General features: G+C 40.9%; 1 protein-coding gene across 7 annotated transcripts in view; it reads left to right on the forward strand.

Annotated features, from left to right (window-relative positions):
* SRPK2 (SRSF protein kinase 2) overlaps positions 1 to 23,931 on the forward strand; it is a 255,049-nt gene that overhangs the window by 53,515 nt on the left and 177,603 nt on the right. The gene's annotated exons all lie outside the window — the stretch shown is intronic.

Raw genomic sequence — 23,931 nt, forward strand, 5'->3', positions numbered from 1 at the left:
GTGAGTCTGAGCCCACATCGGGCTCTGTGCTGACAGCTCAGAGCCTGGAGCCTGCTTTGGATTCTGTGTGTCCCTCTCTCTGCCCCTCCCCTGCTCATACTCTTTCTTTCTCTCAAAAATAAACTAATTTTACAAAAAAATTTTTTTAAGTTAAGAAAAATGTTAAACAAAAGGTTAATTAAAGATAGCATATTGATAACTGAGGGTAAACTAAAGGTTAGTAAAGTTGTTTGCTATTACGGATGTGACAGAACATAAAAAGTTCAAGTGCTGAGTGACGTTTCTGATTATTCAAATAGCATGAATGAAGGAACTTGATACTTGTAGAGATAGTGATTCTTAAACGTTTTGCTCTCAGGACTCCTTGAGACTTGAAAACTATTGAGGTGGCTAAAGAGCTCTTTAAAGTGTGGTTTATAGTTATTAATATTTTGTTAGAAATTAAAATTGAGAAATTGTGAAAATATCAATTTGAAAGAACAGTAGTAAACCATTAAATATTAACAAAATAGCATATTTTTAAGTGACAAAATAAAAAACAGGAATTACATTGTTCTGCATTTTTGTCAATCTCATTAATGTCTTGCTTAATAAAAGCTAGATTCTGGGTTTTTTTTTAAATGTTTTATTTATTTCTAGGAGAGAGAGAGAGAGACAGCGTGAGCATGGGAGGGTCAGAGAGAGAGAGGGAGTCACAGACTGAAACAGGCTCCAGGCTCTGAGCTGGCAGTCAGCACAGAGCCTGATGCAGGGCTCGAACCCACGAACTGCGAGATCATGACCTAAGCGAAAGTAGGATGCTTAACCGACTAAGCTACCCAGGTGCCCCCGATTCTGGGTTTTTTAAAATGTTTATTTATTTTGAGAGAGGGAACACACGTATGCATGCATGTGCAAGCAGGGGAGGGGCAGAGAGAGAGAGGGAGAGAGAAAATTCCAAGCACGCTCTGTGCTGTAGCACAGAGCCTGATGCAGGGCTCCATCCGATGAACTGTTAAGATCATGACCTGAGCTGAAATCAACAGTCCAACGCTCAACTGACTAAGCCACTCAGGCTCCCAGAAGCTAGATTCTTATATACGCTTTGCCTTCAGTCTGTCACAGAATCTTATTTTGGCTGAAATATATGGAAAAAAAATCCTTCAACTCATTCTCTGTCCTTGGAATCAGCTGTTTGTATTAAAGCAGGAGCTTCAGTTCATCAGTTTTTGAGACTGTCTGCCGGGTACCCCAGTTTGGAGAACCATGGCTCCTCTGCTAGCCAGGTGAAAAGACTAGTTTTCTTTGCAACCAGCACATTCCCACAGGGGCTTTCCTTGAGATGAATGTATGCAGCAGAAGGGCTTCCTGCTTCATCCGACTGAACGTGTGTCCAGGCTTGAGATCTAATAATATATATGACTCACTCCTTGGTCAAAAACACTATTAAGTGAAACGGCCATTATCTTAACTGCAGGTTAAGAGAAGAGCGCAGCAGCCGCTGGTGGGGGCAGTTTGGAGCCGGTTGATGTGAAGTGCTCGCCTGTTCACATTAATGTACGTTGTCAGTACGAGAAAAGGGCACATGGCTTCTTGTTACCATTATGGAAATAGTTTTGAGCTTGTGGATTTGTTGGGACTTGTGAACCTACTTTTGAGAGCTGTTGGGGGGATTGGCACCCCTACTATGAATTATTCTGGCAGCTCTTCCCCCCATCTAGAAAAAAACAGAACCAAACCAGAGTCTAATTTTTAGGTATAATGGAGGTGGGGAGGGTGTCAACAATATTTACTCCTTTCCTATTAGTCATTCTTATTTAAGCCTCTGGACTGCCCTGTAGAGTATGTATTGAACCTGCAGATGAGGTAACAGATCTTGAGACGTAGCATATCTGGCCTAAGGTCATGGAAGGAGTAAATGGGGGCTGGTGGGCTGGAACTAAAATGGGGTGTAATCAGAGACGACATGTCCACACCTGTACCACACTTGTAACGCATCCTGAATTGAGGACTTCTCAAAGGATTGGCACCCTGTCTTTGAACCGCCTTGTCCTTGCAGCCAGTTTTTCCTTATCTTGTCATTAACCTTTTTTATTTAGATTAATAGGAATCTTGATGCTCATGGAAACCACTGGTATTTACTTGATCTTTGGTCTCATTTGTAAAATTGGAAAAGGTCAAGGAATAAAATATTGTCAGGCTAGAAGGGAATGTAGTTTATCTGGTGGGCTTTCTTTCTCTGGTTTTCAGAGTTATTTGTACCAGTTTGCCGTGAAGCGCTATTTAACATGGAGGAATGTCGTACAGGTGCGCAGAGTACCGTGCCTTAGCTGGTCTTTGAGCATGTCTTCATGGAGTAGTGGATAGACTGCAGAAGTTGATGCTGCTTTCCAGTCGCTTAAGACGGAGTTTTCCACTGCTTAAAGGACTCTTTTCTTCAAGAGGTGCACTTTTAAGATTACCTGAAAGATACCTTTCTTCATTGATACACCATTTTGCATTGTGTAAGAATGCTGGGAGTTTCAGAATGCCAACTTTCAGAAAAGTTTTAGTAACTAATATCTGTAATATGAATATGCATTGGGGGTAACCATCGTAGAATCTCAGAATTAATAGTTATTTTGCATTATTTTAGAATCGTGCCAAATATATCTAACCTGGATTTTTATTCACCAAGGACATTTCCAGATTTGCCAAAGGGATGAGAATACAGATGTGTATGTAACATTTAGAGTGAATAATAATACTCCAAGGGACTTTATGGATTATCGACTTAAGTGGCTTTAGAACTTTAAAATAGTGGAAACCTTTTCTTTATTTTGAATCATATCCAGGAGTCCAGTATTTAAAGCATAAAAAGGCAGATGGTTGAAGGGAGAGTCGTGGGTCTGGAATCCTCACGCTTCTTGCCAGGTCCTGTTTTCCAGTGCTGGGATTCTTTGGTTACTAGTAATAAACAGCACTAACATATATCAAGTGTTCATTCGGGGCCAGATACTAAAGCACTTTACATGCACAGTTTCACAGTTTGAAAGCCACTCATCTAGTTCAGCTTGTGAGTTTTATCTCTGAAGAAGCAGGCCCAGAGAGCTACAAGCTTACATGAGTTGCCCAGGGTTTTTTGTAGAGTTAGAGTTACTGAAATTCTTTAGTCATTTTAGCTAATAGTGTGTGTATATGGCGTGTTATATTTCCAGATAGGAAAGTCATCTGTATTCATTGCCAAAATTTTTGAGAAAAGAATAAAAGGAAAAGAACACTTAACTTCAGTAATATGGATTGATAATATTTTGGTGTCAATCTTTGTAATCTTCTTAAATGTTGATTGGAAAATTGATATATCTACCAGGCCATTTCATTAGGAATCTTAAGGTTAACGGTGCATTCTAAAGCATGGTCCTTTTTCCTGAAAGTTCTTTATGACCATGATTATTTAATGAAATTTTACTAAATTGAACAGTTTATTTAATGTTTCCTATTGTTGGACATTTATGATGTTTGCAGGGTTTTTCTTTTTTACTTTTATATTTAATGATGCAAGGAACATTTAATGAGCATAAAATTTCTGGAACATGAACTTACAGATTTCAAATTAGTGTATCAATAGGTGCCTTAAAATATATTTTGGGGGCATCTGGGTGGTTCATTCAGTTAAGTAAGACACTCTATTTGGCTCAGCTCACTATCTCACATTTGTGAGATTGAGCCCTGTGTCAGGCCGTGTGCTGACAGTGTGGAGGGTCCCCCCACCCTCTTTTGGTCCCTCCCCGCTCGCTCGCTCTCTCTCACTCTTGCCCCCCACCAAATAAATTAATTAAGAAAAACCGTATATATGTTTTGATGCATATTTCCTAACTGATGTTTGGAAGGTTTTTGCCAATTTATGCTGTTACAGTCATTCTAATTAACCTCTTGTGAGTTCTCAACAGTGTAGCTAAAACAATTGGATAAGTCATTATTTTAATTTGCAGTGGATTATAAATGAGGTTAAACTTTCCCCCTTTGTATTTATTCAGTGTTTCTAGTTTTTCATTTGTAAATTTCTAGTTTCTTTACTTTGCCAGCTTTTCTATTTGGATGTCTTATCTCTTTTTAAAAAATAAGAGTTTGAGGCACTTGGGTGGCTCAGTCGGTTAAGCATCTGACTTTGGCTTAGGTAATGATCTCATAGTTCTCACATTGAGCTGTGCCTGCCTGGTATTTTCTTTCTCTGCCTCTCCCCAACTTGCTCACATGCATGCACACACTACACTCTCTCTCTCTAACTTAAAGGGAAATCTGATTTGCTCTCAATTAAAAATTTTTTCTTAAATAAAAAAGAGTTCACTGAAGGCAAAAATTCTAAACAAGATATTAGCAAATCAAATCCAACAGTACATTAGGAGAATTACTCACTATGATAATGGGATTTATTTCTGGGCTGTAGGGGTGGCTCAGTATTTGCAAATCAATTAACATGATCTACCACATTAATAAAAGAAAGGAGGGGTGCCTGGGTGGCTCAGTTGATTGAGACTTCAACTCTTGATTTTGACGCAGGTCATGATCCCAGAGTTGTAGGATTGAGCCCTACATCTGGCTCTGTGCCAGATTCGAAGCCTGCATGAGACTCTCTCCTTCTCTGCCCCTCTCCCCTGCTTGTGCTCTTTCTGTCTCTAAAGTAAAAAAAAAAATTGGCGCCTGGATGGCTCAGTCAATTAAGTGTATGACTTCGGCTCAGGTCATGATCTCATGGTTCCTGGGTTTGAGCCCAGCATCAGGCTCTATGCTGATAGCTTGGAGGTTGGTGCTTGTTTGGATTCTGTGTCTCTGTCTCTCTCTGCTCATATTGTCTGTCTCTTGTCTCTTGTCTCTCTCAAAAATAAATGTTGAAAAATAATTAAAATAATAAGAGAAAAGGATAAGAACCATACCATCCTGTCATGTATCCTGTAGATGCAGAAAAAGCTTTTGACAAAATACAGCATTCATTCTTTAAAAAAATATATTGAAGAAGGGGCACCTGGATGGCTCAGTCAGTTAAGCATCTGACTCTTGATTTCAGCTCAGATCAAGATATCTTAGTTTGTGAGATCAAGCCCCACACCAGGCTCTGCACAGATAGCATGGAGCCTGCTTGGGATTCTCTCTCTGCCTCTCTTTCTCTCTCAAAAGAAATAAATAAGCTTAAAAAATGCAGCATTCATTTTTGATAAAAACCCTCAACAAGGTAGGGGTGGGTGGAACATACCTCAACATCATAAAGGGCGTAAACGAAAGACCTACAGCTAATATTATCCTCAGTGGGGGAAAACTGAGAGCATTTCTTTTGTGGTCAAGAATAAGACAGGGATGTCTGTTCTCACTGTTACTATTTAACATAGTACTGGAAGTCTGAGCCTCAGCATTCAGACAAGAAAAAGAAAGAAAATGCATCCATTGGGGTGTGTGGGTGGCTCAGTTGTTAAGCATCTGACTCTTGATTTTAGCTCAGGACATAAGCTCATGGGATCAAGCCCCAAATTGGGCTCTGCACTGACAGCACAGAAATTCTGTCTCCTACTCTCTCATAATAAATGAATAGATAATTTTTTAAAAAAGAATAAAAGACATCCGTATTGGCATGGAAGAAGTCACATTTTCACTATTTGCAGACAACATAATATACCCTATGTAGAAAACCCGAAAGGCTCCACCAAAAAGTTGCTAGAATACCTGAATTCCGCAAAGTGGCAGTATATAAAACCAATGTACAGAAATTTGTTGCATTTCTATACACCAATAATAAAGCACCAGAAAAGGAAATCAAGGAATCAGTCTCATTTACAGTTCCATCAAAAAGCGTAAGATACCTAGGAATAAACCTAACCAAAGAGGTATAAGATTTGTACACTTGTGAAAACTATAGAAAGCTTATGAAAAAAATTGAAGAAGGCACAAAGAAATGGAAAAGCATTCCACACATGGCTTGGAAGAACAAACATTATTAAAGTGTCTAGTACTCAAAGCATCTACCCATTAATACAATCCTAACATTTTTCACAGAGCTAGAACGATCAATCTTAAAATTTGTATGGAACCACAAAAAACCCTGAATAGCCAAAGTGATTCTAGAAAAGAAAAGAAAAGAAAAGAAAAGCTGGAGGCATCACAATTCCAAACTTCAAGCTATACCACAAAGCTGTAGTCCTCAAAACAGTATGGTGCTGGCACAGAAACAGCCACATAGATCAGTGGAACTCAGAAAACCCCCAAATGGACCCACAACTATATGGTCCACTCATCTTTGACAAAACAGGAAAGAATATCCAATGGAAAAAAGACAGCCTCTTCACAAATGATGTTGCGAAAACTGGACCACGACATGGAGAAGAATGGAACTGGACCACTGGCTTACACCATACACAAAAATAAATTCCAAATGGATGAAAGACTTAAATGTTAGATGGATAACCATCAAAATCTTTGAGAACACGGGCAGCAACCTTTGACCTTGGCAGTAGCAACTTCTTACTAGATACGTTGTCAGAAGCAAGGGAAACAAAAGCAAAAATGAACTGTTGGGATTTCATCAAGATAAAATAGCTAAGGAAACAGTCAACAAAACCAAAAGGCAGCCCATGGGATGGAAGAAGATACTTAAAAATATGTCTGATAAAGGGTTAGTATCTATAAAGAATTCATCAAACTCAGCACCCAAAAAACAATCCATTTAAGGAATGGACAGAACACATGCATAGACATTTTTCTGAAGAAGACATACAGGTAGTTAACAGACATATGAAAAGATGCTTAACATCACTCATCATCGGGGAAATATAAATTAAAACCACGATGAGATACCACCTCATGCCTGTCAGAATGGCTAAAGTTATCAACACAAGAAACAAGTTTTTGTAAGAATGCAGAGAAAGGGGAACCTTCTTGCACTGTTGGTGGGAATGCAAACTGGTGCAACCAGTTTGGAAAGCAATATGGAGGTTCCTCAGAAAGTTAAAAATAGAACTACCCTACAATCCAGCAACTGCACTATTACGTATTTACCCAGAAGATACAAAAGTATAGATTTAAGGGGGTATGTGCACCTGTGTTCATCATCAACAGCATTATCAACAATAGCCAAACTATTGAAAATGCCCATTGACTGATAAATGGATAAAGAATTTGTGGTGCACATGTGCGCAGAGATAAACACACATGTACGTACATGCGAGCGCGCGCACACATACATACACAGAGACACCCACTGGAATATTACTCAGCCATCAAAAAGAATGAAATCTTGCCATTTGCAAGGACGTGAATGGGAGCTAGAGTATATTATGCTAAGTGAAATAAGTCATGCAGAGAAAGACAAATACCATATGTTTTCACTCATATGTTGAATTTAAGAAACAAAACAGATGAACATATGGGGGGTAAGAGAGAAAGAAACAAAAACCATGGGAGACCCTTCTTTAATTTTTTTTTTATCATTATATTTATTTTTGAAAGAGAGACAGAATCCTAAGCAGGGTCTGCACTGTCAGAGCCTGGTGCAGGGCTTGAAAGTCAGGATGCATGACAGATTCTTCTTCTTAGCACATTCAAAATAGTTGCTTTACTAGCTTCTTCCAAAATGACTGAAAGACTTACTAAGGATTTCACTATGTCTATGTGTTGTCATACTTACCGATGCACAAATTGTTTCTTTCATCTGTGGCCAGTGAGAGCTCCTTCAGCTGCCAGTAAATGACAGGGCTGAGTCCACCTGTTTTGACCCCCAGCTCTTGCTTTTAGAGACCACATGCACTGTGTGGAATTGAGCCCTGTATTCTGAGATGGCTAGAGGGAAGGGGAGGCTCACTGAAGGTTTCTGGGGAGTATCATTAATTTGTTGCTGGTCAGCAGAATGATGAATCATTTTTTCAGTGTGGTAGGGATATGATAGTGACCATGGGTAATTTCAGATCAGCGCTCTGGAGAAAAGTTAACAGGGTGATAGGATAGTGAATGAATGCACTAGTTTAAGCATCAGTGAACAGAATAGTTCTTAACTGTTATGCACCTAAAGTCTGTAAGATAAAAATCCTTGGTTTTATGGACCAAAGACCAACCAGGGAGCTGCTGAGTGGGGCTGAGTTACTGGAGTTTGAGAGTAGAGAAGAAACCATCTCCTGAAAGAGTAGTTGAGATTGGAGCTCAGTGTCTCTTTAATGCTTTATGTTGGAATTAAGTTTATTAAACTTGGGAGATTCTACTTCTGTTTCCTCTAATTACAGGCACTGAAAATATTTCTGATAATTCTAAAATGGTCACCTATGCTACAGTGCAACCTGCTGGAAAGAAATCTTGTGGCATTTTCAGTCTCAGGGATTTGTGGTCTTTGAAGAAGTAACCCCTCTGGCTTTCTTTCTGGGGGTGATGGCTGTTAGAATTTACAGGAGGCAGGGAGAGGAGCTCGGTGGCACCTCCTGTGGGAAAGAAAAATATGTCTTTTACAAATTTGGGCATGTCATCGTTTTGATGGAAGCCTCACTCAGTGAGCTTTTAAATCCACAGCGAAGTTCACGGCATGGAACCCCGGTCCCTGCCATTTCTATAATGATTTCCACTCTCAGGGTTAGAGAGATGTCGCAAGATCATTATCAGTACATTGGACAGTAGCTGGATGAATGGACAAGGGCTCAGTAAATGATCCTAATGTAATTTAACTTTGCCAAAGTGGATGTTGAAGTTCACATTTCACAGTCAAGTTCACAGTTGAAGTTCACCACAGCCTTTCCCTTCCCACTGGCATATTTCCTCTTCGTTTTGCTCCATTTAAAAGGAACACAGGGGTGCCAGGCTGGCTCAGTTGGTAGAGCATGCTACTGTTGATCTCAGGGTTGTTAAGTTCAAGCCCTACATTGGGTGTAGAGATCATTTAAAAAAAAAAAGGATTTCTTAAAAACACACACACACACACACACACACACACACACACACACACACACACAAAAACCAAGACTCTTCCTTTCCTTCTGGCCTTACCCTGCTTCCCTTCATTGATTTCCCTTCATTGTTCTTATATTGGGTGATGGGTCTACTATTGTTTGCTTTATAATTGTTCTGGTTTAATTTGTATATATATGCTATACATATTCTTTTTTTTTTTTTTAACATTTACTTATTTTTGAGAGACAGACAGCGTGAGCAGGGGAGGGCAGAGAGGGAGACACAGAATCTGAAGCAGGCTTCAGGCTCTGAGCTGTCAGCCCAGAGCCTGACGCGGGGCTCGAACTCACAAACTGCAAGATCATAACCTGTGCTGAAGTTGGCCGTTTAACCGACTGAGCCACCCAGGCGCCCCCATATTCTTTTGAGTCTATAGCAGATACTAAATATTTTCTAGAGAGTAATTTCTTTGTTTGTATTCTCCATATTCATTTCTCACTTATTTCACCTGCTTTGACCCCACAGTTTTTCTCTATTTGTTCTTAATATGTGGACTTTCTATGTATGTTTCTCCTGGCATCAGTCAGAGGAGGAGTCAACATAGTATTATATTGTGGAGAGATGAGTAAAGTCAGAAGACCTGCCGTTAGCACATTGAAGGTGGATACTCTCGTTTGCCTGGGATAATTGTGAGGCTGAAATTAGATATACTTTGTGGAATATAAAGAGCTGTATGAACATAAGGTGTATTGAAGTGATCATATACTAAAGGCTTTGACTTATCCACAGTAACACAAGTTATCCTAACTTGACATCAGCACGTGATGTTCTTAGTGATTGGAAGCCCTCTCAAATACATTGTGTGCTTCTCTCCCACTTGAGGATTTTTCATGACTCCTGCTGGGCCTCGGTGGTATTCTGCCTCTGCTGCTGTCACTGTAACCAGATGTGAGATGTGGGTACAGGGAGGAATTGTTCCGACCCCAAGGACTTGCTTTCTTGACGGTTGCCTTTTTCCCCTTTTTTCTGTTTCTTGGTGCTCCTCTTTGAGCTTCTTGACTCTCACACCTGTAGCCCATCCTTTTATATTCCTTAGTCAGTGAGAATACTCTTCCTCTGACTTGGCTGGCTGGACAGAGTGTCCCCTAGTTTTGGGCTTTTGATTCTGTTTTTGTGGTGACTTGAAACAGTTTCTTCTTCCTTTCCCTCCCTCCCTCACCTTCAGAGCACCCCGCTCCCCGTTTTTAACCCCTTCTAATACCAGAGCTCATAAAACTTGTCAGTAACCAATGGAAATCAAAAAGGCAGAGGTTGTACTTGGGACATACAGTTGTTAGGGGAGAATCTCAAATTCGCCCCAGCTGCAGCATAGTAGTTACTGGCAGAACATGAGAGGGAAATTGACGGCAGAGGGAAGAACAGAAAGCCATGAATGGAGAGACGGCAGAGCATCTGTGTGCCCAGTACAGGGGTGGTTGCAGGCTCAGGAGAGACGAGCTAGCAAACTTGTGTGCGCCTCTCAGTAGTTGAGGGAGCACCAGGATGCACACGCAAGCCAGCTCCGACACCTACCTGTGTTTGCTCTGGCAAAGGGCAGAGAGAAGTAAAGTGGTATCTAGGAAACTTAGAGAGGTGGACATATGGGAAGATATCACTTGGCCCAGTAGAGTTTTGGTTTCATTGTTTTATATGGCACCCTAGCTCCAAAAGAGCAGCTTCTTACCCAGAGGAATTTTTTTCTTGAGCCATCACTCACACACCATAAAATTCACTCATTCCCCTCTCTCTGCAGACCCTGGCAACCACCGCTCTGCCTTCTGTCTTTATGAATTTGCCTGCTCCAGATACTGATAGAGGCGGAGTCCTACGATAGTTGTCCTTTTGTGACTGGCTTATTTTACTTAGCATTGATTGTCCTCCAAGTTCCGTGGTGAAGGGTGTGTCAGACTTCATTCCTTTTGATGGCTGAGTAATATTCCATTGCACATACATACCACAGTTTTTTCACTCACTGGTGCACATTTGGCTTGATTCTCCTTTTTGGCTGCTGTGAATTAGTGCTGCTCTGAACATTCATGTACTCATATTTGTTTGAGTATCTGTTTTCAGTTCTTTGGGCTCTTACCTGTGAATGGGGTTTCTGGGTTGCTGGGCAGTTATGTTTGTAACTTTTGAGGGACTGCCAAACTGGTTTTCACGGTGACTAAACCATTTTACATTCCCACCGGCAATACACAGCATTCTGGTTTCTCTACATCTTTTCACATTTTGGATGGCCCAGCCTAATGGACGTGAAGGGATATCTCATGACTTTTATTTGCCTTCTCCAGTAACTAATGGTGTTAGACTGCATTTCACGTGCTTGCTGGTCATTTTCATATCTTCTTTGGAAAAATGTCTATGTCCTTTGCTCATCTTTTAACTGGTTGTCTTTTTGTTGAGTTGTAAGAGTTCTTTATATATTCTAGATAGAAGGCTCTTCTTAGATAAAATATTTACAGATACTTTTTCCCATTCTATAAATTTTCTTTACACTTTCTTGATAATATCTTTTGATGCACAAAATAGGTCTTCACTTTTATTGCAGCTTTTAGATAATGGAAGCAGTTAAGCAGGGTCATATGTGCAGAGCCACATCTCTTCTAGAGTGTGGGTTCATGTTTAATTAAACACAATAAAGAATCTCTCTCTCTCTCTCTCTCTGACCTGTGCTATGTGAAAAGGCATTTGGCATAAATAATGTGGAAAGGTGGATTTGGCTTTCTAAACAGAGACTTAACTTAGTTTTTTATGCTCCATTTCATTTCGCTAAGGTTTGAGGAGGCTTAATGGTAGACGTGCCAAAATGCAGAGATCTAGGGGCACCTGGATGGCTCATTTGGTTAAACAGGTCATGATCTCACAGTTCGTGAATTGGAGCCCTGCATCGGGCTCTGTGCTGACAGCTAGCTCAGAGCCTGGAGCCTGTTTTGGATTCTGTATATCCCTCTCTTTGACCCTCCCCTGCTCACGCTCGCTCGCTCTCTCTCTCTCAGAAATAAATAAAACATTAAAAAAAACAAAACAAAATGCAGAGGTCTAAGTAAAAGAGAAAAATTAGGATCAAAGGAAAAATAACTAGACTGAGGAGAAGAACATCATTGGACATTTCTAGATGGAGAGGAAATGTGTAGCAGTTGGTGTAGGATTATGGGTGATACAACATTTTCTTCTTTGTATATGACTTTTTGTTTTTTAACATCTAAAATAATATTGCCTTAGTAAGGAGAAAATTTTACTAGAGTATTAAAATTCTGAATGCATCTGTCAGAGTTGCTGCTTTATCCACATGGATACATGATCCATTCTCATGGTTTTATCTGCTGCGGCTCTTGTGTTCAGTCTGTCCTTCCTTGAATTTCAGGTGGTCCTGATTCCCAGTGTGCACTGCCCCCCATCCTGTCGGGTCTGGGACCCAGCAGGGCACCTTCCAGCCTGGGCTCCCCAGCCACACACTTTACATTACGCTTCCCTCTGCTGCAGCCTGGCCTCTCTGTCTTTTCCTTTCTGTTCTGCTCAGGGCTCAGTGCGACTGGCACTTATCCCTGATGCCCTCCCCACTCCCTGGGGTGGGGGTGGGTGCAGGGCCAGGAACTCCCCTGACTTCTTGTGCTCTTTCTGTGCTGACTTGGGATCCTTCTCTCCCTCTTCAGTGGGCCCTTCCTGGCTCTGTCATTGTGCTCACCACTGTGTTTATGGCACTGTGTGGGTACACTGGATGAGGTCATAGACTTCTTCACTGTTTGTTCCCTTGACTAGCAGAGTGTGTGGTGCAAGAGTGGCCCAATACCTGGCTGTTACATTAATAAATCAGGATTGTGCTATCATGAGGGGCCAGCAGGTGGGTGTGGCCTGGATTATAACTGTGGATGTGTTTGTGTGCCTCACAGTGCTTGGAAACTTGGGACATTTCACATAAAAATCCCTAGTTCCATGTTCTGAAAATACGAGAGCATCTGGCCGCCCTGCTTCAGCATCCCTTTACCTTGGCAGTTTGCTAACCCGGGTTGTGGTTGTTGCCCCTTTTAGATGATTTGCTGTAGTTCCGTCCCTTTTATCTCACAGGAGACATGCTCTACTCATGTCACCTGCTGTCGCCTTGAGACACTTGGGATTAGGTCCCTGATCCAGAGGAAGGATGGACTGCATGCCCTACCACCAGATCTCTCTGTCTGTCTGTAGTCGGTCTTTTGGCAGAAGGTGGGCAGCAGACGGAGGTTTTGGTTTCTGGCATGTTTCTGCAGCTCTTGTCTTTCTGTGATGGTAATTAAGGACAGAGCTGTAAACTTTCACATAGACGTACACAACTGAGACATACAGAAAGTGCTAGTGAGTTGACTTTCCAAGGACATTAGCAGAGTGACTGTCATAATGACACAGGTTCAAATAAAATGACATGTTTAGTTTTGGGAAAGTTTATCATTCTTAAGTTACTAAATTCCTTTTTATTTTATTTGTAATATAATTTATTTTCAACTTGGCTTACGTGCAACATCCAGTGCTCATCCCAAAAAGTGCCCTCGTCAGTGCCCATCACCTACTTTCCCCTCTCACCCACCCCCCATCAACCCTTAGATTATTCTCTGTATTTAAACATATCTTATGGTTTGCCTCCCTCTCTGTTTGTAACTATTTTTTTTCCCTTTCTCTTCCCCCATGGTCTTCTATTAAGTTCCTCAAGATCCACATATGAGTGAAAACATATGCTATCTTTCTCTGACTGACTTATTTCACTTAGCATAATGCCCTCCAGTTCCATCCACATTGCTGCAAATGCCATGATTTTATTCCTTCTCACTGCCAAGTCGTATTCCATTGTATATATAAACCACATCATCATTATCCATTCATCAGTTGGTGGACATTTAGGCTCTTTCCATAATTGGCTGTTGTTGAAAGCGCTGCTGTAAACTTTGGGGTATAAGTGCCCCTATGCATCAGCACTCCTGTATCCCTTGGGTAAATTCCTAGTAGTGCTATTGCTGGGTCATAGGGAGTTCTATTGTTAATTTTTTGAGGAACCTCCACACTGTATTCCAGAGGGGCTGCACCAGTTTACATTCCCACCAACAGTGTAGGAGGGTACCCGTTTCTCCACATCCTCGCCAGCATCTATAGTCTCCTGATTCGTTCATTTTAGCCACTCTGACGGGTGGTGAGGTGGTATCTCAGTGCGGTTTTGATTTGTATTTCCTTGATTATGAGTGACGTTGAATTTTGTTTCATGTGTCTGTTGGCCATCTATATGTCTTATTTGGAGAAGTGTCTGTTCATGTCTTCTGCCCATTTCTTCGCTGGATTATTTGTTTTTTGAGTGTGGAGTTTGGTGAGTTCTTTAAAGATTTTGTATACTAGCCCTTTATCTGATATGTCATTTGCAACTGTCTTTTCCCATTCCATGAGTTGCCTGTTCGTTTTGTTGATTGTTTCCTTTTGCAGTGCAGAAGCTTTTTATCTTGATGAGGTCCCAGTAGTTCATTTTTGCTTTTAATTCCCTTGTCTTTGGAGATGTGTTGAATCAGAAATTGCTGCAGCTGAGGTCAAAGAGGTTGTTGCTTGCTTTTTCCTCTAGGGTTTTGACGGTTTCCTGTCTCACATTTAGGTTTTTCATCCATTTTGAGTTTATTTTTGTGAGTGGTGTAAGAAAGTGGTATAGTTTCATTCTACTGCATGTTATTGTCCAGTTCTCCCAGCACTGTTTGCTAAAGAGGCTGTATTTTTTCCATTGGATACTCTGTCCTGCTTTGTCAAAGATTAGTTGGCCATACATTGTGGGTTCATTTCTGGGTTCTCTATTCCATCCAATTGATCTATGTGTCTGTTTTTGTGCCAATACCATACTGTCTTGATGATTACAGCTTTGGTGTAGAGGCTAAAGTCGGGGATTGTGATGCCTCCCACTTTGGTTTTCTTCTTCAGTATTACTTTGGCTATTTGGAGTCTTTTGTGGTTCCATACAAATTTTAGGATTGTTTGTTCTAGCTCTGAGAAGAATGCTGGTGCAATTTTGATTGGGATTGCATAGAATGTGTAGATCACTTTGGCTAATATTGATTGACATTTTAACAATATTCTTCCAATCCATGAGCATGAAATGTTTTTCCATGTCTTTGTGTCATCTTCAGTTCCCTTAATAAGCTTTCTGTAGTTTTCAGCATACAGATCTTTTACATCTTCGGTTAAGTTCATTCCTAGGTATTTTATGGTTCTTGGTGCAATTGTAAATGGGATCAGTTTCTTTATTTCTCTTTCTGTTGCTTCATTATTGGTGTATAAAAATGCAACCGATTTCTGTACACTGATTTTATATCCTGTGACTTTGCTGAATTCATGTGTCAGTTCTAGCAGACTTTTGGTGGAGTCTTTCAGGTTTTCCATGTAAGAGCATCATGTCGTCTGTGAAAACTGAATGTTTGATTTCTTTGGTAAATACCTTTTAAAAGTTTTTGACATGTAATCTGTGTGTTAATGTATGGTTTTTGGTTAAAATAAACATCTCTTACCTTCAAATATTTATGGACTTGCCTTGAGAAATCTTTAATTCCTTTATGAAATTAAAGGTTGGGGTTTCTTATGTTTCGAATTTGAAGGCATTACGTAAATTGTGTTCTTGGTGTGACTGTATGCAAAATTCATGTTCACCTTTTTTTGGGGCCATGGTGCATAAATTCATAGGGGGCTGATCCCAAGCCCAAGTAAAGTGCTGTAGCCTTAGGAAATGGGGCAGCCTGGAAGGGCTGGAGGCAGGGCAGTAATGCGATCAGTTTTCTGTTTCCGAAACTTGACTCGGCTGCACTGTAGGCCATGGGTTAGAGAAGTGTGAGATACCTGGGGCAGAGATGGTGAGGGCTCCGATTAGAATTGATGATGAGGGAGGGAGAAATTCTGATTATTTGGGGGGAAGTTCTGTTATCTAAGTACTTAATTATGAAACTCCTTTTCTGGTAAGAATGAATGAATCCTGACAGTTCTACAGCCCACAGTGTCCTCCTCTTCAGGCTATTATGCTGATTGAGAAAGGAGAAGGAAAGAGTCTTATGGCTCTCTGGGGAAAGAATATTTTAGGTGGGTAAGCAGAAACTCATGATTACTTACTCCTTTCCGTCCTCTGGTGCGGTCCTCGTGGAGGGGTCAGGTGCCTCAGGCACTACCGTGGCAGCAGGCCTGCCCGTAGAAGCCGCTGTCCCAGCCACCAATGTGCCGCCTGCTGGTTATAAGCAAGAGCTGTTGTCTGCGTGTAGGTCATGAGATGTACCACTTCCCCTTTGTGTGCTTGGATGTCCTCAGCTGTCCCCAGGGGCCCTCCAGGTGTTTACTCACCTCCGAGTGTTGTTGCAAAGAGTAAATAAATTATTATATGTCAAATGTTTACAGTAGTGTCACATATTTAATAAGCAATTAGAACACATTGATTCTACCCCTGCTGTTACTATTTTTATAGAGAGATCCACAAATAACTCTTTGGAGTGAAGTTTCTATTTTGTTATGTGTAATTATTTGATGTAGAGATATTATAGTAGAACATGTCAAAAACAATACTGTTTGGCTCCAAACCATAAGAACTTTGCATTATAGCTTTTTAGGTGGTCATCAGAACAAAGACTAAATTAAAGAAGGTACAAGTGAGTGAAAGTCCACGCATGTCCACCATTTCTTAAGGTGTTGTCCTGCTGTGCTGCTTGTTCTAGAAGTTCTAGTATACAGTACTTTCCCGATAAGCCCTATGAACATTCTTATACCAAAACCAGCACGCACCAGGCGTCTTCTAGTGCTCCCTGAGAATGCAGTCCTGCCAGTGCTGGGGAGGGCAGAGCAACAGAAGCGCTCAGGTGCCGTCTCTGTCTGCTACAAGATAGGTCGCTGGCAAAAGGAGGACAGGGTTTGTTTCCAGTGTCTTTTTTTTTTTTTTTAATTCTCTGTGGTGGAGAATTGATTTTCCATGAAAACAGTAATGTAAACCATCGGACCTCTGTGTGGAGCAACAAAAGCTCTTACCCCAAACTTCTAACTTGGGGACATACTTGGGCAATGAGCCCACAACTATCATAGTGAAACCATGATATTTATTAAGGCCTCTTGCTTTGCCAAGTACTTCTGCACAAACATTGCCATCCTCACTGCAGTCCTGTGACATAGGTATTCTTACATAATTCTTGTTTCTGTGGTTGACAATTAGGGACATAAGTAATTGGAATTTAGGAGCTGCTTGCATGTCTAGGCAGTCAGCCAGAGCCCATCTCTTAGACATCATGGTCTGTCCCGCCTAATTTTAAAATTACTGTTTGATTGTAAAAAATATATATAATGATTATAACTTCCCTTCGATTCTGTATTATATCATACTTACTAAAGGCTTCTTCAAGACACCGTGTGCATCTGTAGAGGTCTGTCTTTGGTACTTTTTCTTGTGGAGGGTTTTTTTTTTTTTTTTTTCTGTGTAAAAGTCAGGTTTAGATCATACTGGGAAGTAATAGGAGAGGATAAGAAATCTGTATATGTCAGTGACCAAATGGATGATGCTGCCAGAGTGCGGTGGTGAGGGTAGGGGGCTTCTGTCACCTGCCTCTCTTTGACAAGCCCTTCAGCAGAGTTCTGTCTAGGTCACCATCTTAACAGACTACATTCTGGACTAAACCACCTACTCTGTACATGTTGGAAATGACTGATTCTGTATGCCCTCTTTTGGTTCATCATTTGTTTATCTTTTTTTTAAGATGGTGGGATTCTTACTGTAACAGTAAGCCTTTCTTACAGGAAGAAAAGCTCCTTTGTGTCCATGATGGCAGATGGAACGGCATTTGTACTTCTAAATTTTTTAGTAGTAAGACTACTAAACCAGCACTAAAAATTAATTACTTAAATTGATACCTCCCCTCATCCCTGCTGGGGAAGCCGTGGTTTTACATGATGAACTCTGACCCTTCAACTAAAAGCTCCTTATGAGCCGAGGCCTTTGTGTCTCGGGCCGCGTTCACTTGCCACCTGCCTGCTACTCAGTGCCTTCCTGCACTAGGCAGAGATGTGAAACAGGAGGGGAGGACTGTGTGCCCTTTCCAGGACTGGGTGGCGTGATGGTTGGACGCCCGGCGCTAACTGTGAGTTTGTATTTCCGTAATGAAGTTGTACGTTTGTGTTCAAACATGTCTTTTTTTCGGCATTAGAGTCCTTTGCCTCTCTTTCCTGGAATCACTTTCTTTTATGTAACTGTTCCTATGGTAGTGTTTTAATTCTAATTCTGAGAAATTTATGCCTTTTGTTTTTCATTTTCTTCTTAGAATTTATTCTCTACTTAAGTTAGAGGTGTATACAACATTGAAATGGGTTGCCAATAAAGACATTTGTAAATGAATGTTTTGGTTAATACTTTTCCAACCAAAGGTGGCATCTTGCCAGCAAGAGGGCGGCAGTTAGCCAACTCGTTTTTCTACGTGACTTTTTTCCCTTTGTTCAGGCAGAGTAACATCCTGCTACTTTAATGGCAGAAAACTCCTCTCTTCTTTATGGGATTTTAAAAGAATGTTGTTTGCCTGGTTTAAAAGAGTTGACTGCAAGTTGACTCTGGTGTGGTGTCTTAAGTTGAAATATTTCTACTTTATGGTTTGGTTCTTAGGATCTGTTCTTTGCAATAATAATTCATAGCTATCGTGACTTTTATTAATGTTATGAAACTATGTTTTGTTGTTGTTTTTGGTAAATATATTGAAAGGCATGAAGTGAGTACAGTGATCAATGACCCTCCAGGGCCTGATTAAGTCCTTTAAAAGCCTAATGCACCGTGCCTCTTTCTGTCCCTGTAAAGTGAAAAAAGGCAATACTGAAATGCAAACTAAAGAATTCCCATGGTTACCCATAGTTGAAAAAGTACATAAAATATTAATATTAAAGAAAAAATTTATTTATTTTTTTGGTGGTATCCCCTAAGCATGCCGAAGGGGAACAAAGTATGCCACCTCAAAACATGCCACTTTGGCAAAAAGATTGTTTTGAACTGCAGACAGCTCTCTGTCCTCTTACTTTCTGTCTAAAAGCAGGACATAAGTTTCCTTTCCTAAAACTGTTCGGGACAGTTTCTCCTGACAGGGGTTGGAGAGTCTTCTCCATGTACCAGCCTTCCTACTAAACAGGCAGCCCTGTCTTACCACACTTACTTTCGTCGCTTTTCACAGTGCCTCCCGGCCGTTTCATGCCAGCGCTGTGTGTTAAGTCCTACACTCCACCCATCCCTTTGAGTTGCTCATCCCCGAGTTTTCCTGTGTGTATGAGCTTTAAGTGTGTAATTGAGCAAATTTCTTTCCTGCTGTTAATTTGTCTTTTATCACTTTGTTTTGTGGGCCCTGTGACTGAACCTCAGAGGATAGTGGAGTTTTTTTTCCTCCTCTACATGGCTTCCTTTTGGGTAATGCAGTCCTGACTCTCCTCCAAATTGTACAAAAGGCAATTAGAGTAATACAGGAATGAGGAAGACAACATAGTTTATCTGGAGGAAGCTTTTTGGTTTTTAAAGTATTTCTCTACAGTTAAACTAAGTATTAGTTCCTTTTCATGGTTTTTGTATATTGCTGTGATAAAGTAGGATTTTTAAGTAAACATCCTTTATTCTCTCCATCCAAGGCTTAAGAATCCAGAGAACACAGAAATCCATTGAAATAGGTCATTGAGGTGGCTCCGTCAGTTAAGTGTCTGATTTCAGCTGAGGTCATGATCTCACTATCTGTGTGTTTGAACCCTGCATCCAGCTGTGTGCTGACAGCTCAGAGCCTAGCCTGCTTTGGATTCTGTGTCTCACTGTCTCTCTGTCCCTCTCCTGCTTGCGATCTCTTTCTCTCAAAGATAAATAAACATTAATAAAAATTTTAAAATGGGTACTTGATGTAAAGCATTTTGAGTAATAGTTACTGGCATAGTCTGATATTTCTAGAGTAATGGTTTATATTTTTCAATTAGATCAGGGATCTTCTTTAACTATATGGTAGTTTGATTTTAAAACCTTAAAACTTTTTGATTTATCGCTAGTCTAGGGAGGCTTTTAGTTTTTCTTTTGCAAGGAGATGTCCCTTGTCTGAAGGGGTCTCTAGGCATTGTGTAGCTGTTACTAATAGCAGGCTGGGGCCAGAGCAGCACTGAGGCACCCAGAGTGGATTCCTCTCTGTGTATCATTAGTCTCTGGAGACAATACTAAATGAACATTGAAATGAAAAGATGGAACAAATAGTTTGTTTTTCCTGTCAGTTTTTTTTTTAAATTTTTTTTTAAATGTTTTATTTATTTCCAGGAGAGAGAGACAGCGTGAGCAGGGGAGGGTCAGAGAGAGAGGGAATCACAGACTGAAACAGGCTCCAGGCTCTGAGCTGGCAGTCAGCACAGAGCCCGACGCGGGGCTCGAACCCACGAACCGCGAGATCATGACCTAAGTGAAAGTCGGACGCTCAACTGACTAAGCCACCCAGGCGCCCCCAGTTTTTTTTTTTAATCATTAGTCTTCTAATTAAGGTGTAGGATATTACCTGATGGGAAACAAAGGGTTAAGGCAAAACTGTGTCCGCTCTCTGGGCAGGACATTTCTATTGGCTTTAGTACACATATGTGTATATTCTGCCTTGTTCCAGAAAGGATGTCAGGTGGCACTTCTCTGCAGTTTTTATGGTCTGAGTAAGACTTACAGATATACTTACCAGGCTCAAGTTGAAATGAATCTGTGTGCTTCCTCCAACAATGCTGCCATTGTATTTCAAGGTCTTGTTTCACCTTTAGGGTTTGACTGTGCTCACTGGTCCTAAGTCTTTATCCTTTGATGTCAGAATCCATTTTTGGCATTGTCCAAAAATCACTGAGTGCCAAGTCTGGTCAATAACCTGGATGGGCAGTGCTGGGTCATTAGGTTTTGGCTTATTGTTTTTGACTCATAGACTCTGAGCCAGAACGTTTTCAGAATGATGAAACCAGTTTCTGAGCCACAGTTAAACTCCTTGTTACTTCAACAGACTTAAACAATGGGCCCAATTGACTCTGGGTCTTTGTGGGATGTTCCTCCAGTAGCAGGCTGTGGAGATCAAACAAACAAGTTAGCATTGTCCTCGCTTGTGATTTTGATATGGAGGTTTTTTGGAGTTTGGACTGCAACAGAGTTTTCCATTGCAAATTTTATGTTTTCAAGTCACTATGAAACCTTTTTTAAAAATCACTAACTCTACCAATTTTCTCATAATGTTTTCTTTAGCTGTTGATGAAAGATCCAAAACGAAGAACAGTTTTCTAACTGCTTTTTATCACTTAGTGAAGATGTTTGGAACATTTTTCACCCAAATTCCCATTATTTATTGGCCATCCTGCCTTGTCTCTCTCCCTGAACCAACAGATTTTCTTGTGTTCTGATTTTTCTGTGTAATTGTTTAATTGGATAAATTAAGTTATTACTTTGGTAGCATCTTGTAGATGAAGAAAAAGACGTAGGGAAGATGAAACTTAATTAAGAATCAGAGATACCTGAAGAGAAAAAATTGAAAGCCCAGTTTTCTGACTCTAATTTCGAGGGCTTTTTCAGTACTTAATGCTGTCATGATGGAATCAGGTCATATTTTCTTTAATTTTTAATAGAAATATGAAAATTAAGAGGTTTCTCCCTTTATTTCCATATATTTGTGGATTTAATGCCGTACAAAATTAAATGTTAATTTTTATCTTGGTGAGGTCAGTTTTCATTATATATCAACATGAAGCCTGTACATGCATTTACCTCAGGAGTTTATATTTTGTCCTTGAAAATAGTTGTTGTATATAAAAAATTATACTACATTCCTCCTGTGGCTGTTTGTTTCCATAAATCCTGCCGGGGAAAATAAGTTACGTTTTAGTGTTGCATCGAAACATTTAGTGTTGCATTGCAACATTAGTTTGTCTTAGTCATGATTTATAAAAGTCAAGCTTAGGGGCACCTGGGTAGCTCAGTCAGTTTAGTGTCTGACTTTCAGCTCAGGTCATGATCTCATGGTTTGTGAGTTCAGGCCCTGCATCATGCTCTCCGCTGACAAGCGTGGACCCTGCCTGGGATTCTCTCTCTCCCTGGCTCTCTCTCTGCTCCTCCCTTGTACATGTACTCTGTTTCTCAGAATAAATAAAGTTTAAAAAAAACCTCTAATTGTTTTAAAAAAAAAAAAGAGTAGATAAAGAGTAATATCAAAAGAAACATTAATAATGATTTAGTTAAATTGAAAAAATTATAGATTATATGATGATAGCACCAAATCTCACATTGAAAAGATTAGGACATTGATGACCGACACGTTTTGGCTAAGTCTTTCCCACAGAATACGAAGTGAATCGGGGCTGGGACTGTCAGATCTTACTCCCAAGGGCAGTGCTGCTTATGGGTAGATGTGCTCCTTGTGAGGTGCTGCACACACTGGGAGGAATGACAGCTGAGAATTAATTACCTGTTAATTTGGTATTAGCAACTTCTGTGGAAAGTGCTTGCTCTATCAAGGGTATCAAAGGTGTTGTGTTTGACTTAGGATTTGAGATAGGGAGACCCACTGACATCAAGAGCTTGTGGCCATGATACGGGGTAAGGGAAAATGAGCCTTTTGCAAACATGAGAAGTGATAGACTTGATCAGGTGACCTCTGAGGTCCCAGTCAACTCCAGGAATTTCTGATCCTTTAGCAAGCCAGTCACAAGATACATAGATCCTGTGGGCTGGTGGGCTTTAGAGTGTGGGCCCTGTAGGATGGTGAGGTTTTTCTGAAAATCAAGGATAGGATGGAAGGAGGTGTTAGTGTTCCAGTTAAAAAAAGTATTGGGGCGCCTGGGTGACTTGCTTGGTTAAGCATCAGACTCTTGATTTGGGCTCAAGTCATCATCTCAGGGTCCTGAGATGGAGCCCCATGTCTGGCTCAGTGCTGAGCATGGAGCCTGCTTGGGATTCTTTCTTTCTCTCTTAAAAAAAAAATTAATTTAAAAACAGAACAAAAGGAAGTGTTACTTGTTCTGCAGGTAACAAATATAAGGCCTTACTGTTCTGAGTATAGATAAAATTTTATCCAGATAGCATTCAGCCTTATCTCTACAGGGTTCATTGTTATTCTTTAGTCTTAATTTTTGAAAAGTTACTTCACCGATATCTTTTTCAGAAAGGTTAATAAAATGTGAGGTGGTCAGAACATGAGTGCTATTCTTCATTCTATCTATGGGCTGTCTGGAAAATACTTCGTTCAAAAAATTGTATAGATGGAAAAAAGGCTGTTGATAATATTGAGATAGGAAAAAGTCTTAGTTGAAAGGATTGTGGGGACTTGGAGGCTCTTGCACCTGAAGAGTGTGGGAAAGGGAGACTTTGGGGACAGGAGAATGGCGGCCCTGCCCCCATCCTGGCCCCACAGATGGGCCTCTATTCCCAGGCCAGTTGGAGAAGTTCTGGTCTCAGGGCCAGCCTGTTGGGTTAGGGCAAGCAGTACTCTTACATCCGGGCCAGACTCTGGGGACATGCTGATGCTTCCGGTGGGCAGTGGGGGTGTGGGGTAGGGGGGAAATCTGGGCACATCAGTGATGCTGGCAACATGGGTAACTTGGACTGACGGAACCAAGCAGCATCTCTGAAGAGGTGGGTCAGCTGTTCAAGCTGAATGGGTGTTGTTGCTGGTTCTCTTGGTGGTAATAACAGCAATGGGATTGAAGGCCAAGTGAAAGCCTCCTGGGGGGCAGGTTCTGCTGGGGGTGGGTCCACCCCTCCTCTGCCCCCTGCTGGGTTGGCGAAGCGGCCACTTGGGGGAATGCCAGTGGCCAAGGGCCAGCTGTTCTAGGCTGGGGGCTCGCAGCTTACACTGAGCTACACTGTCCTGAAGGCCTCTTTATTTGACCATTTTGTTTGCTTTTATAGACATAGAAATACTATTATACTATAGTTGTGATTGAATTTTGTTGCTTACTTGTTTAGTGAGGTTTTTTTGGGTTTTGAGTCCCCTACAACAGCTTGCCAGAACTGCTAGCATGCAGAAGTGCCTGCCACGAATACAAAGTGGTTGA

Source organism: Hyaena hyaena, unplaced genomic scaffold (assembly GCF_003009895.1).
Source record: "Hyaena hyaena isolate Hyena2069 unplaced genomic scaffold, ASM300989v1 scaffold_347, whole genome shotgun sequence".
Lineage (NCBI taxonomy): Eukaryota > Metazoa > Chordata > Mammalia > Carnivora > Hyaenidae > Hyaena > Hyaena hyaena.